The 14,988-nt window shown below is 44.1% G+C and overlaps 1 protein-coding gene across 2 annotated transcripts in view; it reads right to left on the reverse strand.

Annotated features, from left to right (window-relative positions):
- Positions 1 to 14,604, reverse strand: part of LOC126365895 (N-acetylgalactosamine kinase) — a 98,289-nt gene extending 83,685 nt beyond the window's left edge. The window contains exons 1-3 of one of the 2 annotated variants that reach the window (XM_050008614.1): positions 13,750 to 14,205; positions 13,424 to 13,516; positions 13,226 to 13,337 (exon numbers count right to left, since the gene is read on the reverse strand). The gene's annotated coding sequence lies outside the window, so the exon portion shown is untranslated. Of the gene's footprint in view, positions 1 to 13,225; positions 13,338 to 13,423; positions 13,517 to 13,749 lie in introns of both variants that reach the window. The other variant, XM_050008615.1, reaches the window with a different exon arrangement.
- Between the last annotated feature and the right edge of the window lie 384 nt (positions 14,605 to 14,988).

The following is a 14,988-nucleotide window of genomic DNA, read 5'->3' on the forward strand; positions in this document are numbered from 1 at the left end:
AAATATCTAGACATGTCTATGTAATATGTAATTGACCACTAGGTGTAATGAAAAGTGGACCTGCCAGTATAAAAGTAGGCAGGGAGTGTGTGTGTGTGTGTGTGTGTGTGTGTTTGAGGTTTACGAGCGCTAAACAGCGTGGTCATCAGCGCCCAAACGCATAGAAACAGGAACACAAGCAGTGAAGGGACAAAGACGGACGCCGAACAAGGAGAATGGCTAAAAGACACAGGCCTGATGCAGTTCCAAATGCGCACATACAGAGGCAAAACAATAGGAGAAGAAACACACTAAAAAAGGAAAGGAAACACAAGGAAAAGAGAACAGATACCGAAGGGAAACAAGGAGGGAATCGTGACTGGCGGACCTCTTACCTAAAACCTGGGTGAGCCAGTCACCCAGCAGCACATTAAAACCTTCTCCCTAAAATCCGAGGCAACAGATTGGACAGGACACAAAACCGTAAGACCTTAGCCACAGTCGCTGCGTCGTCTTGCAAAATAGAGGGCAAATCCGGTGGCAAAGAAACCACCGCCCTCTGGTCAGAGAATAAAAGACAGTCAAGTAAAATGTGGCGGACAGTAATCTGGACGCCACAAGCACTGCAGAGTGGGGGGTCCTCCCGCCGGAGTAAAAAACCATGCGTGAAGGGACTGTGTCCAATGCGGAGGCGAGTGAGGAGAACCTCATCCCGCCTGTATGACTGGTAGGACGTACGCCATGGTCGCGTAGTGGCCTTTACCAGACGCAGCTTATTGTCAGAAACTGCCAACCACTCCTCTTCCCATTGATGCATAACACGAAAACGCAAAAGGGAGGTTACAGCATGGAGGGGGACGGCACATTCAACAACGTGAGGGAGGGAACATGCATCTTTGGCAGCCACATCCGCCAGTTCGTTTCCCCTAATACCAACGTGCCCCGGCACCCAGCAGAAAGAAACCTCCTTCCCCTGCCGTTGCAGGTGGAGTAGGGCATCATGGATGTTCTGGACGACCGTATCCGCTGGGTACAAGTGTTGCATGGTCTGAAGGGCACTCAGGGAGTCAGAAAAGATGAGGAACTTAAGACTGGTAACACATCTCATCTGCTCCAATGCCCGCAAGATTGCAAACAATTCGGCATCGAGGATGGTAAACGCCGCAGGAAGCCATAACTTGACGACTCGATCAGGGAAAACAACAGCACAACCAACAGAGTCCCCCTGTTTAGAGCCATCTGTGAATACAGGTACATGGTCCGGATGCTGGTTTAAAATATCGTAAAATAAGGAGGTAAAAAACATACGCCGGAGTGCAGTTCCTCCGGTTCTCCGGCAAGTCTAGAAGGATGCTGGGCCTCTGGAGCAACCAGGGAGGCAGGCGAGTAAAACCTTGTCGTTGGGGGGCCACACGCTCCACACCAAGGGACTCAAGCAAATGCTTGGCATGAATCCCAAATGGTCTTGTTGCCCTGGGACGACTGGAAAAAGAGACGTTCCATAGGCGGTCGGGCAACGGTAGGGTACGCAGGGGAGGTAGGACAGGCAAGGAAATGACACACCCGTCGCACCATGAGGAGTTTCCGCCGGATGGCGAGCGGCGGTTCCCCTGCCTCAGCACACAGGCTGGGGATGGGACTGGTACGGAAGGCACCAGTGGCCAGCCTGATACCCTCATGGTGTACTGCGTCAAGGATCTTCAGATACGAAGGCCTTGCTGATCCATACACGGTGCAAGCATAGTCAAGACGCGCTCGGACGAAAGCCCTATAAAACTGCAGCAGACGCGCCTGATCTGCTCCCCAGGACCGATGGCTCAGACACTTCAAAAGATTCAGTGCCTTCAGGGCCCGCACCTTGAGGTCTTTAAGGTGAGGCAACCACGACAACTTGGAATCAAAAGTGAGGCCCAGGAACCTCACAGTGTCTCTAAAAGGAAGAACGGTGTCTCTCAGACGCAATTCAGGGGAGGTAAAAGGACGCCGAGAACGATTAAAATGAACACACACAGATTTGTCTGCAGAAAAGGTAAAACCCGTCTTTGCAGTCCATGCCTCTAAGCGCTTTATCGTAAGCTGCAACTGCCGACTAGCAGTGACAAAACTGGAGGAAGAACAGAAAACAGCAAAATCGTCCACAAACAAGGAGCATTGGGCAGGACTTCGGATAGTGGATGTGATACTGTTAATAGCGACGGCAAAGAGGGTGACACTTAAAACGCTGCCCTGAGGAACACCATTCTCCTGCACGTACAAATCCGATAGCACATTACCAACCCGATACTGAAAGAGGCGGTGAGAAAGAAAGGACCGAATGAAGATGGGGAGACGGCCACGAAAGCCCCACTCATGGAGTTGATTGAGGATAAGGCGGCGCCAAGTAGTGTCATACGCCTTATTAATGTCAAAGAAGACCCCTAGACAATGCTGGTTACGTAGAAAGGTCTGCTGGATGGCGGCCTCAAGCAGGGTCGAGTTGTCTATAGTGGAACGACATCTCCGAAAGCCACACTGAGAGGGGCTAAGGAGCTGCCTGGTCTCGAGCAGCCAAACTAGGCGGCGGTTGACCATGCGTTCCAACGTCTTCCCAACACAGCTCGTCAAAGCAATACTCCGATAACTACTGGGATGCGTTCGGTCCTTCCCTGGTTTGAGGAGGGGAATCAAAATCGCCTCTCTCCACGAGTCAGGGTATGTGCCGGATAACCATATCATATTGAAACAGTTCAGGAGAACTTCCTTGGATGGCAGCAACAGGTGCCGCAGCAAGCTGTACCGGATTTGATCATGACCAGGCGCAGTATCATGAGCCACAGACAGCGCAGAATCCAGTTCCCACATTGTGAAGGGGCAGTTATAGGGTTCAGAATTTAGAGACCGGAAGTCCAAGTGACCCCTTTCGATGGCAGTGCGGTAGCGGCAGAAATCTGGATCACAGTTAATAGTGGCGGTAGATTCCGCAAAATGCATGGCCAGTGTCTGGGCAATGTCTCTCGGCGCCGTGAGGAGACATCCCTGATGCAGCAATGCCGTGACAGGGAGCTGGCTGAGTTTCCCGGAAATCCTCCTGATGGCTTCCCATACTTTCGTAGAACTAGTGGAGCGAGAGATGGAATTCAAGAACGATTGCCATGACCGCCGTTTGCTCTCTTTAATCACTCGCCGCGCTCTGGCCCTTCCCACCCGAAAGGCCGCAAGATTGTCAGCTGAGGGACGGCACTTGAAGCGGCGCAGTGCTGCACGGCGGGCGCGGATGGCTGAGTGGCACTCAGTGGTCCACCAAGGGACAGGACGCCTCTTGGGATGACCGGATGACCGTGGGATTGACAATTCAGCAGCATGTGAGATCATGGCTGCAACATGGTCTACCCATTCGTGGACGCTGGCACGGTGTTCCAAAACAGCCAGTTGGCTGAAAAGTGTCCAGTCAGCTCTGCAAAGGTGTCACCGGGGCGGCACTGGTAATGCCACAGCCTCATCCAGGAGGCGAATCCAGAGGGGGAAGTGGTCACTAGAATGGAGGTCAGCTGCAGCCTCCCACAGAGCAGAATCCGCGAGTGCTGGAGAGCAAAAGGAAAGGTCAATAGCCGATGACGATCCGGAAGCAGTACAGAAATGAGTGGGAGCACCAGAGTTGAGGAGGCACAGTTCTTCAGACATCATGACGCTTTCCAGAATGCGACCCCTGGGGCAAGTAGTCGGAGAGCCCCATAAGACATTATGAGCGTTGAAGTCCCCTAGAAGAAGAAATGGGCAGGGGAGTTGGCTAATAAGGTCCGTGAGAGCCTCAGAGTCTATCGCACCTGGAGGTGGTAAATAAACTGAACAGACTGTGAGCCTCCGACCCACAAGAATGTCAACTGCAACTGCTTGCAAGTCGGTGACGAGAGGGAGCTCAGATGAGGGGTGCATGTCATGGACAAAAACCGCAACACCACCCTTTGCCCCGTCAGATCATCTTTTCGATATACGGTATAGCCGCGTAAAGAAGGAGAATCAGTGGCCCGAAAATGTGTCTCTTGGAGACATAAGCACAAGGGGCACTCTCGTATAAGGAGTTGTAATTCGGCCACATGCGTCCTGAACCCATTCATGTTCCACTGTAATATGGGAGCCAGTGATCAGGGTGGCTGAACTTGCACCCTGCCTCTGTGCTTTGGAGGAGAGACCGTACTGGCCGGAGATTTATTCCTGGGGCGAGAAGATCGCCCCCGGTCGACATCAACGTCCATAAGCTCCGATGACGACCCACGGGAGATGTCAGACAGTACGATGGCCTCGTCATCGGACCGACGCTGACTAGTCTCCTCAGGTGGCAGAACCTTCATCTTCTGAGGCTTTGTCTCGGGGGGCTTGGAATGCAGAGCCTTGTCAACAGTTGGAGGTTGACTCGCCTGGGCAGAAGGCGCCATATGGGGGGAGGCTGGAAGTACCTCAATGTCAGCAACCACGGCCTTGTCCGATGTAGCGGGGAGAGCCGCAGATTGCAAAACAACTGCAGCAGCACAAGTGCACTGGCAAGCGCAGGTTTTAGTGCTAACACTAGCAACCTCCGTTTGTGTAGCAACAGTGGCCAGTTGTACCGGTTTTTTGAGAGCGGAAGCGAAAGGTGTTGAAAACACAGGAGGTTGCATGGCCTTAAAGAGCTTCTTGGCCTCACCATAGGGGATGCGCTTAGATGTTTTAATCTCCTGTACCTTCCGTTCTTCGAGATAGATGGGGCAGATCCGGCTCCAGACAGGGTGACTCCCAGAGCAATTCACGCACTTCACAGGCGATGAACAATCGGCTCCGTCATGGGCAGGCTCACCACATTTACCACAAGTGGTTATCCCATTGCACCCCAACATAGTATGCCCAAAGCGCTGACATTTAAAACAGCGCATTGGGTTGGGAAATATGGCCGTACGGGCAAACGTAAGAACCCCGCTTTAACATGCTCTGGGAGTCTCGGGCAACAGAATGTGAGAATAAACGAGTCAGATTTGACGAGGTCCCCATTGACTCGTTTCATAATGTGCTGCACGTCAACAATTCCTTCGTCAGCCCACTCAGATTTTAGCACGTCTATCGGGATATCCACCAAGTCCCTGCACGTCACAACACCCTTACTATAATCCAAAGTGGAGTGGAGCTCGGTCTCGACAGCGTACTTTCCTAGACAATTCGCTTTCCGAAGGGCAGCGACTTGACGGGAACTAGAAGTTTCAACTAACAGAGTCCCATTGCGCAGTCGCTTTACAGATTTCAGTGTTCCTGCAATTCCCACAAGACCTTTGTGGATGTAAAAGGGAGAAACCCTCTCAAAGCTACCCTCCTTCCTTTTAATAATCAAAAACACATTCTGATTATCAGCATGTGCTCCGTTACTACATTCTGTTAAATCTCTAGCAACACCAGGCGCTGGAGGACTCGCAGCGCGTAGCCGCTTTTTCGATGGGGTGTGTTTTCCTACCAGCGGCCCACCCAAGCCACTGGTAGGGGGAAATGTAGAGGTCGAAGGGTCCATTGCGGTCCCACGAGCAGCTAGGGAACTAAAAGTCCGCTCAGACAGAGCCCCGCGTGCCTGAGTAAGCCTTATACAACTGGGGTGCGGCAGGTGCCCCAGAGGTTGCCCGCTTGCGACTGTTCCACCGCAACAGCCATGCATCTTCTAGGCGCGGAGCACACCGAAAGATTGAGGGGTTTGTATAGAGGTTGGCCTTCCTCGCAATCCAGGCGGTCAAGCCAAGATTACCATTCCCCGCAGCACACAACATTTCACCGCCGCGCCGTACGGTGGTCGCTGAATCATGTTCGGGGGTTACGGTGACAGGACACTGGCGGCGCAGACCAGTACCCAGCTCAGGACCCCGGGGTCGCCAAGCCCGTACTCAGCAATTGAATGCTGAGCCCCTGGGAGTGTAGGCAGGGAGTATTATGTTGTCAGTAGAGAGGCAGTGACAGCAGAATGGATTCATCAGGAGAGGTTATTATTATTATTATTATTATTATTATTATTATTATTATTATAAAAGAATGGTGACATCAAGAATGATATTAATTAGTTTAGCATTTTTGAAGCCTTGTTTGGTATCAGAAGAAGTGAAAGGTGTAATGAAAGAGGACACGATTCTCCCATGGACTTGCCATCTGAGAGATGGAGGCAGAATGGGAACTGATCAGCACAATGCAGATCATTGGCAACTTCCCACTGAACAATATGCGAGGGCTGGAGGAAAGAGAAGAAGATATCTAGGGCAGGTAATGCTGTAAAAGTAACAAACAATATGTATCAGCCAATGCTGAGAATACGTAGCTCCCAAGCAGTTACAAAGCTCGTCACAAATACATATCTGGAGGTAGTGCCACAGCACACTGTGTGGACTGAAATCACCTAGCAAGTTATATCTGCTGGGCAGTTACATTATGAAGTCTGTGAGAGCTGTGCCAACTAAAACCTCTGATGATTATAAGTAGATGGAGCATATTGGTATCTTGAACACCGTATGTACTATAGCAAAAATGTGTGAAGGTCTCTAGCCATGACAGCACATTAGTGATATGTGTCATGTGATAAACAAAGTCACTTAATATTTATAAATAAAAGTACAAAAATGTGGATGTTCTACAAGGTGTTGAACATACAGTTTTTTCCTTCTCATTTATAAATCTGTAGTTGTTTTACCCAGCAATGAGGAATGAATCAGCTTACACACTCAATCTCACCTCTGCTCATGTAATCCTTTCCAAGACTTGTGCATCCCCTTAGAACAGGAATGTCAGTAGAATTAAAATACATTTCCTGCAGAAAGGCTGGAAATCTGATTCTTGATTGGTGATGGTGGTACCTTGTGCAAAACGCTTCATCATGGTCTGGGCATTATCTTCACTGCTGCTCTGAAGAATTCTTTTTTTCACTGAAGCACTGCCTGATATTTGCACCCTTGTCTGAAATCATCCTGGTGATCTCCCATTCACCCGAAGATGTAGCAGAATGATGTCCTGAGTTCCAGAATTCTATTATGATCTCTTCTTCCATTCATTACTTGGATGATCACATTTTAACTTTTCTTTCTAAAAGTGTGTTATGTTACAACAGATGGTCTTGCTTTGTACTTCTGCATGGCTATGCACCTGTGCTGATTGCGTAATGGGACTTGTCATTCAGTCAAGAGACACAATTTCTGTGGTGTGGATGGTTCACCAGTGTAGCAGTTCATGTTGGTAATCACTGAAAGAAATGACATTCTGTGAGCCCAAGCATTGAATGTCAGAAGTCTGACTGTAGTAAGTGAGACAGAAATCTGGAAAGAGAAACGTAAAGACTCCATCTAGATATAGTAGGAGTCACTGAAATAAAATGGAAAGTAGGTAAGTATTTGTGTTCAGTCTGATTCAGGGTAATATCAAGAACAGTAGAAAATGGAATAACTGGGTATGGTCTGTTATGGATACGAAGATAGAGCAAAGAGTGAATTATTGTGAATAGGATAGGATTATTCTCATCAGTTTTAACTGCAAACCAACATAAATGGGAGATTAGGTGTACATACTAATGTCACAAATAAAAGATGAAGAGAAAGTGTATAAGGACATTGAATGAGTAACTCAGTACGTAAAGGAAGATGGAAATTTTATAAAATTTCATAATTCAGAGGGATTGGAAAGCTGTACTTGGGGACGGAGTAGAAGACAGGGTTACTGGAGAGTACAAGTTCGCTAATAGGAATCAGAGGGGAAAAAGACTCCTGGAGGTCTGCAATACATTTCAGCGGACAGTAGCAAACACATTATTCAGGAATCACACAAGGAGAAGATATATGTGAAAATGCTCTGGGGCACAGGAAGATACCAGTGGGATTACATTATGGTGAGAGAGAGAGAGAGAGTCCAAAATCAGATATTTGTTTTAACGGATACCAAGAAACAGACTCAGACCACAATCTTGTAGGGTAATGGTGAAGATTTGGCTGAATTCTAAGAGAATCTCCAGGAAGAATCTATCCAGTAAATATGAACAATACTGAACCGTTGAGGAATGAAGATGTTTGTTTAAAGTTCTCTGAGACTCCAAATACAGTGTTCATAAGTACCACAGCAGGAAGTTCATTGATGAGGAATGGACATACATGAACTAGCCCTCACAGGAACTGGACAAACAAATGCAAGTAAGAGGAAGGTAACTGCAAAGAAATTCTATTAACAGAAGAAATAGTGCACTTCAGTCGATTGACAAAAGAAGAAAACAATAATGTTCCAAACACAAAAAAGAGGGTAAGATATGGGGAAGGGAGGGAAGGTGAGAGAGGGAAGGAGAAAGAGAGAGCAATATATATATAATTTAAGAATGAAATTAATATGAAGTGTTAGGAAAATAAAGCATAATGGCCAGGAAGTATGTGAAGAAAACAAAAGGTAAATCAGTAGCAGAAGGACAATCAACATTACAAAATGCCAAAATAACTTTTGGCAAAATTAAAGCAATTGCATCAGCATCAAGAGTATAAAAGGACTTCTACTGTTAAAAATAGAAGAGAGAGTGGATAGATAAAAAGAATACAATGATGGCATTTCCGTGGATAAGTAACTGTCTGCCAATGTAGTAGAAGAGGAAAAGGATGTCCATTTGGAAGACACAAAATAACCTGTGTTAGAGTCACAGTATAACACAGTTTTGGGAGAGTTATAATTTAAGCAAAGAAGATGACATTGCTATCCTCATTCAAAATGAGGGAGAATTACTGGGCCTGTTGAATGGAATGAACTGAATTGAGTATAAACCAAAGAAAGATGAAAGTACTGAGGAGCAGTAGAAAAGAGCTTAGTGTTAAACTAAACACCAAAACTGTCGATTATGAAGTAAGGAAGTGAAGGAATTCTGCTACCTTGGAAGGAAAATATCACACAATGGACAAAGCAAGAAAGACATAACAACAGACTAGCATAGGCAAAGTGGAGATTTCTTGCTAAAAGAAGTTCACTAACATCATACGTAGGCCACAAATTAAAGGAACAAGTTTCTGAGAATGGAAGACTGGGGCACAGCACTGCACGACAGTGAATCATGCACTACGGTAAAACCAAAAAGAAGGTATTTTGGGATTCTGAGAGGTGGTATTACAATATGATGCGGAAAATCATGTGAACTGATAAGATAAGCTATCTCTAGAATTGTTAAGGGAAGTAATGCATGAGAAACAGTGACTAGAAGACCAGGAGGGAGATAGAACAGGTGTTAAAAAAAATCAGAGAACAACTTCCATGGTACTAGTATAGAGCAGTAAATCTAGGGGAAGATGGAGGTTGGAATACAGCCAACAAATAACATAGGGTGTTGGATAGAAATGCTACAGTTGGATGGAGAGATTGGCATGAAGGTCCCAGTTTTCCTTGTTGTGCATCTTTCTGGTAGGCTTATCTCTAAGCACTGTTCTGATAAGTGAATCCAGGTTGAAACAGCAAGTTATCAACTACATCCCTGTGAGCAGTGTGTGTGAAGACAGCAATGAATATTGAAATACTGACAGAGGAGATTGATGCCACAACAGTGCCGAAGTGTGTGCACTGACCTCTGTTCAAAAGTCATACAATTTCTACATCTACATCCATACTCCGCAAGCCACCTGACGGTGTGTGGCGGAGGCTTGAGGTACTCAACAGTGTATGTCTGAGGGTAAGTGTCGGCCCTGTAGTGCACTGTATGTATCCAAGTCCTCCACAGAATAGGAATGGGTGGGGACAGGGGGATGCTCCCTCAGCTTAAATTGTCTTTACATTGAATTACAGGAATACCTAAATTGTCCCTGTTTGCCATTAGTACCAATGATTGGGAAGTTTGCTTGGTTGTCCTTTATTGTGTTGGTGAGGTTTTGTGTGTGTGTGTGTGTGTGTGTGTGTGTGAGAGAGAGAGAGAGAGAGAGAGAGAGAGAGAGAGAGAGAGAGAGAGAGAGAGAGAGAGAGAGATTGTGGTGTCCGATCTAGTAAGCAGTGCCGGCTCTTTCATGTAGCGAGTTTTCATTTTCTTTTTTTCCATGTTTTTATCTGGTTAGATGATTTGTGGATCATGTGTTAGGGAGGTTGTGTTGCTGGTATTGGTGAGTTGGTTTTGTGTGTTGTTGTTGAACTGTGACATCAAGGGAAGTGTTTGATTCCAAGTATTGTGTTTTCTTGTGGTTTTTGAGGTAGTGATGATTGTGGAAGTGGTTGTAGGTTTTGGGGTTTATGAATTGGTATCAGTAGTTTCGTTGACCTATATAGGATATTGTTTCTAGTTGATTTTGCGAATGTTGTGGTTTGTTTATTTTACCGGTTTTGTCATTTGGTTTAGTGGCGTGTGTTTATTGTTAGTTTGTCCCCACCCCAAAACCCCCAATTTCCAGGCTTGTCCCATTAGTTTCATTATATTATAGCAGGAATATGTGTTTGATGATTTTTTGATCTATTTTTGTGTTCGTTGTCTTGTTTACCTAATGACGTTATAGTAGCAACATGGGAGTTGTGAATGGTCTTTTCCGCCATATTGGTGACGTCCTTGGTTAAAGCAGACAGGTGGAATCGGACATTTCCATTACCCGATGTTTGTTATATCCAAAATTGGAGTCTTGCAGAGAAGGAAGAGGTTTCTGCTATGCCGAGAAGCACATTTCCCAGAGATCAGTTCTCAATCCATTTGTGTTCTAGTATATTGTGTAAACTATTTTACTGGTGAGGTTTCTCTTTTGCTTTCACTTTATATTTTCACTGAGATGGAAGCAGCTCCATAGAAAAGAAATTGGTTGAAGAACCTGACAGCTTTTTCAGGAAGATGTGAAAGATGCATGTCACTTTTAGTTGGACCAGCTTCTGTCTCTTCAGATTCTACCAGTGATTACAGGCTCACTACTTGAGTGTCCTTTTGGTCAGTTTTTCTTTTGATTAGAAGTTTCTCTTGGTGGTACTACATTCTTCTGTTTATATCTGTTTCCTTGTTTGAAGCATTTTAGGATAAGTATTTCAACACAGCTGAAATTTTCTAATCGCATTCATTGGCTTCACCAGCTCTCAAGAAAACTGTCACCTTTGAATTTAACCTAGACGTCAGGCTATGCTGCAAATCAGTCTATCACCACAACCTACATCCCAAAAAATAAGGCAGAAAAAGAAAGAAAAACACTGTTACGAATGTTCTGTTCTCTTGCTGTTTGCACATGTCATGTCACATTATTATTTCACAGGAAAAAGTCAACATCAAGTATTGGTAGGGTCAGTTGAGCAGATTTCTTTACTTGTGTGGCACAGACTGCTGACACTTAGAGCACTTCACCAAGTTTTCAATAGTAGGTTATGTCTAAGAGAGAGGAATCCAACTATTATGCATTTTGGGAAAAAAAGAAAAAAAATGGAGACCTAAATATTATTATAAAAGTGGCTGTTTCTTCCAGATTTGTGTTCAGCTTTCTCATTAGTCCTTCACATCAGTGAAATCTTTCCCTTTTCATTCTTTTCTGAGCTCCAGCAGGACTAAACTCATCTAAAGAGTGTATCATAACAGGAGAGTCTCCTAGTAAACTGGTAGTATCTAGCAGTGCAGCTCGTGGCGAAATGTCAACTTCTTTATTAACATTGTCCTGCTAAGATTATCCAGATTTAAGAGATCCTGCAAGATACTTTGAGCTTTTCTTATTTTAAATGAATGATCTTCTTTCTAGGGTGCTTTCCTTTTCATAAACAGACACATTATCTGAAGCATTATGTTGTTTGTTCATTATTCCCACTGGTGAAACCATAAGTAAAGTAAATTTTTATGGCATGATTGGCTAGGAAACACTCAGGGGGGATGGTCAGTGAGCTGTTCACAAGTGTGTTCAATTGGATACCACTTCGATGATTTGTGTGTTCTTAACCTAATACAGTAATTCTATCGAAGAAAGGCGTCCTACAGCTTAATGTAACACCTGAACTATGTGTCATTCCTGGAAAATCTTCACATCACTGTGAGGTGAAAGTTAGCATCAAGTCAGACTGAAAATTTTCTATGGTGGGACTGGGATTTGATTCTGCGACCTCTTGGTTTCCAGTCAAGTGCATTACCACTACACCAAAAGGCCTGATGACATAACCACAGATAGTTTAAAGGAAAATGATCTCTCTCATGGAAAATTGTCACTACTCTTCATTTTGGAATTTATAGAGCTGCTTGCTCTTGAGGAATTTTAGCAAACACAGTCCTCAACATGTGTTGTCACATAAAGAGGATGCCTTTACTGACATTTATCATAGTTGGTCCAGTCTGTTAGTGTCCTTTGACCATTTTTGTGGTGACTTAACATATTTCTGACAATTAAAATACTACCACTTCAAAATTTTCCCCCTTTCTTCTACAAATACTATTTAGGAACCTTCCAAGTTGCTGTACCACACTCTAAAATGAGTATGTGCGTGGTTTCTGTGCATAACTTCCTCCACAAAGACATTATGGGTTAAAGATACATACTAGCCGCTCTGACATCTTGGTTGTGGTGACAGTCTGACCTGTAGACCAGCTCGAGGTCTAGGTTAATCTGGAAGGTGACAACTGTTTGTGACATAGCAAAGACACCAAATGTGAAAGCAGAAAATGTGGTTGTGTAACTAGCTGGCATAGTTAAGCCTTACGTTTCCATCCATGCCATGCTGAAAAATGCAGGGATGAGAGATCCAAAATGTAACTTTTTCCCACCTACCGCCTAGGAGGTGGGGTTTAGTTTTTCCTTTCCACATTGCTCACTCAAAAAATCATCATTCCACACAGTATTGCATGAGATAGACACATTTTAATATTTGGTCATTGCGATGATTACTGTTGCAGAAAGAAAAAAGGGTATTTGCAACTGGTTCCACACATTACAATAGCATTAGAAGCAATTGTTATAACCTAGCACTCATATATTTTTGCAGATACCTGTTAACAATGGTGAAGAAATTAAATTTTTGAGCTGAGTAATCCAATAACATTGATGTCATTACTGAACGAGCAAAAGCTCGGATTGCACACTCAAAGGGAAGAATGAAGCATGGACTCCAAAAATAATTACTATAGCAATTTAAGTGATTTACAGAACTACAGGAAAACTAAACCAGCATGACCACTGCTATTGAATTTGGGTCTAATGTGTTAATCATTGTGTCGTAACCTCACTCAGTTATGATAAAGTTCACTGAATTACTTATGTAATACAAGTAGTATAAATGACATGGTTTTCTGAATATCTAAGGCAATTTCATGGAGGTACAGCGGAAGACTCACTTTCACAACATATTTTCCCATGAGTATGCGTCTGTATCTCTCCTGAATCTGGTTCTTTGGTGAAAACCACAGAAAAGGCGCTGTCATTTACATGCTTCGGAATGTCTGCAACCTACAACATTTTCGGATCTGTTTAATATACGAGACTTAAACAATTTATACGAAATAACACAAATGATGCAGGAGTTTATTGCATACTTTTACGGCGATTCCCGGTTCACATTCTAATATTTTGGGCCATAGCTGGGCCACAGCGTCAACAACCGGCCTTTGATCGCTAAGTTGACATCTCTGTGGAGCAGCCAAAAACTACACTAAGCAGAAGCTGTGTTGGGAACAACATGTCGACTTATAGTTTTACATAAATTTTAACTCAACGACTGCATTTTCGTGGATGGTTCTAAGGCTCACTAACACAAATTTTGTGACATACTGCTATAAATACAATTTCAGCGGCTGATAAGCCCAAACAGACGGATCCCATCGTTAAAATGACATAAACTTAAAACGCGAGGCGTACTTACCTTCTTCAGGTTGAGACGCAAAGTAAACAGTGTGCACTGTCACTGTACAGCAACGATAAAGTGCCTACGAAATGGGCCAAACTTTATCTTATCCAAACTTGCTCTCAATAAACCACAGTCACAGAGATAGCAGTTTCTCTACATTAATTTGAAAACAAATAAAATGGTTTACATAATGAAAACAAACGATAACAGTTGAGTAAATGTCAATGCAAACACACGTTATCTCTTGCAAGCCTTTTCCGGCTACACGTAAACAGCGCTTCAGTTTGAGTTTGTTGATACGCTGCAGACGAAACGATTGTAACCAATGAGATGTCAGCGTCCAAGTCAAAGATAAAATTTTCAATCTCCATTTTTTTTAATATAGCATAGCAATTAGTTTATAGCTTCGCATAAGTTCGGCGCCTAAAAAGGATGACTGCAATTATATCTCACACTTTCCTCTTGTTTACATTTCTCCAGCGCCTTCTGGTACAGGTTCATTCCATGACCTGCTTTTTTCACCGTCAGTATTTTAGCACATCTTTGACGCAATTTTTTGCAATCACGCGAATCACCCAATGATTCCAAACTTCCTATTGCGTTTGCTTTGCCGTTACAACCAGAGTCTAAAATTACTATGTTACAACTGATCTAACTAACACAGCCATCTCCATTTTTTTTATAACTGGTCATAAATTCCACAAGTAATAAAAAAATTGATTTTTAGCCTGTTAGATCTACGTAAGGTGTTCGGTGTCACTGATCATAATTTTTTGCTCACGAAATTATACTTCCATGGGATTTGTAGCGACTATCTGTCGTTACATAGCGATATGTCGCACCCGCCGTGTGCGTGTGTTTACAAACATTGTGCTGTCAAACATTTCGCACCAGACACCGTCGGCACTGTATTGTATGCATGTTTTTGGTTTCGTTTACTCTTTGGTTTATGCTTTTTAAGGTTTTTATGTCTGCAGTGTCTGATTATTAGTTCATAGCTACGGCATAACTTGAATGTCATGTTCCCGGCGAATTTATGTTAAGTTGTGAATTGCATTCTCAGAAGCCATTAATTTTTTCGCCGTTTCCCCTGTGACCGCATTCAGTAAAATTTGTCACATTGCATGTGTAAGTTTTTCATGTAGTACTTCAGTTTCACCGTGTTGAGATAAATACACAGGATTAAATCGTCGAACAAAGCCTATGGCTTGTACCGACAAACTGGCGCCGCAGACGTGATCGCCTGCATAGTAT

This window comes from Schistocerca gregaria, chromosome 4, assembly GCF_023897955.1.
Source record: "Schistocerca gregaria isolate iqSchGreg1 chromosome 4, iqSchGreg1.2, whole genome shotgun sequence".
In the NCBI taxonomy this organism is placed as follows: Eukaryota; Metazoa; Arthropoda; class Insecta; order Orthoptera; family Acrididae; genus Schistocerca; species Schistocerca gregaria.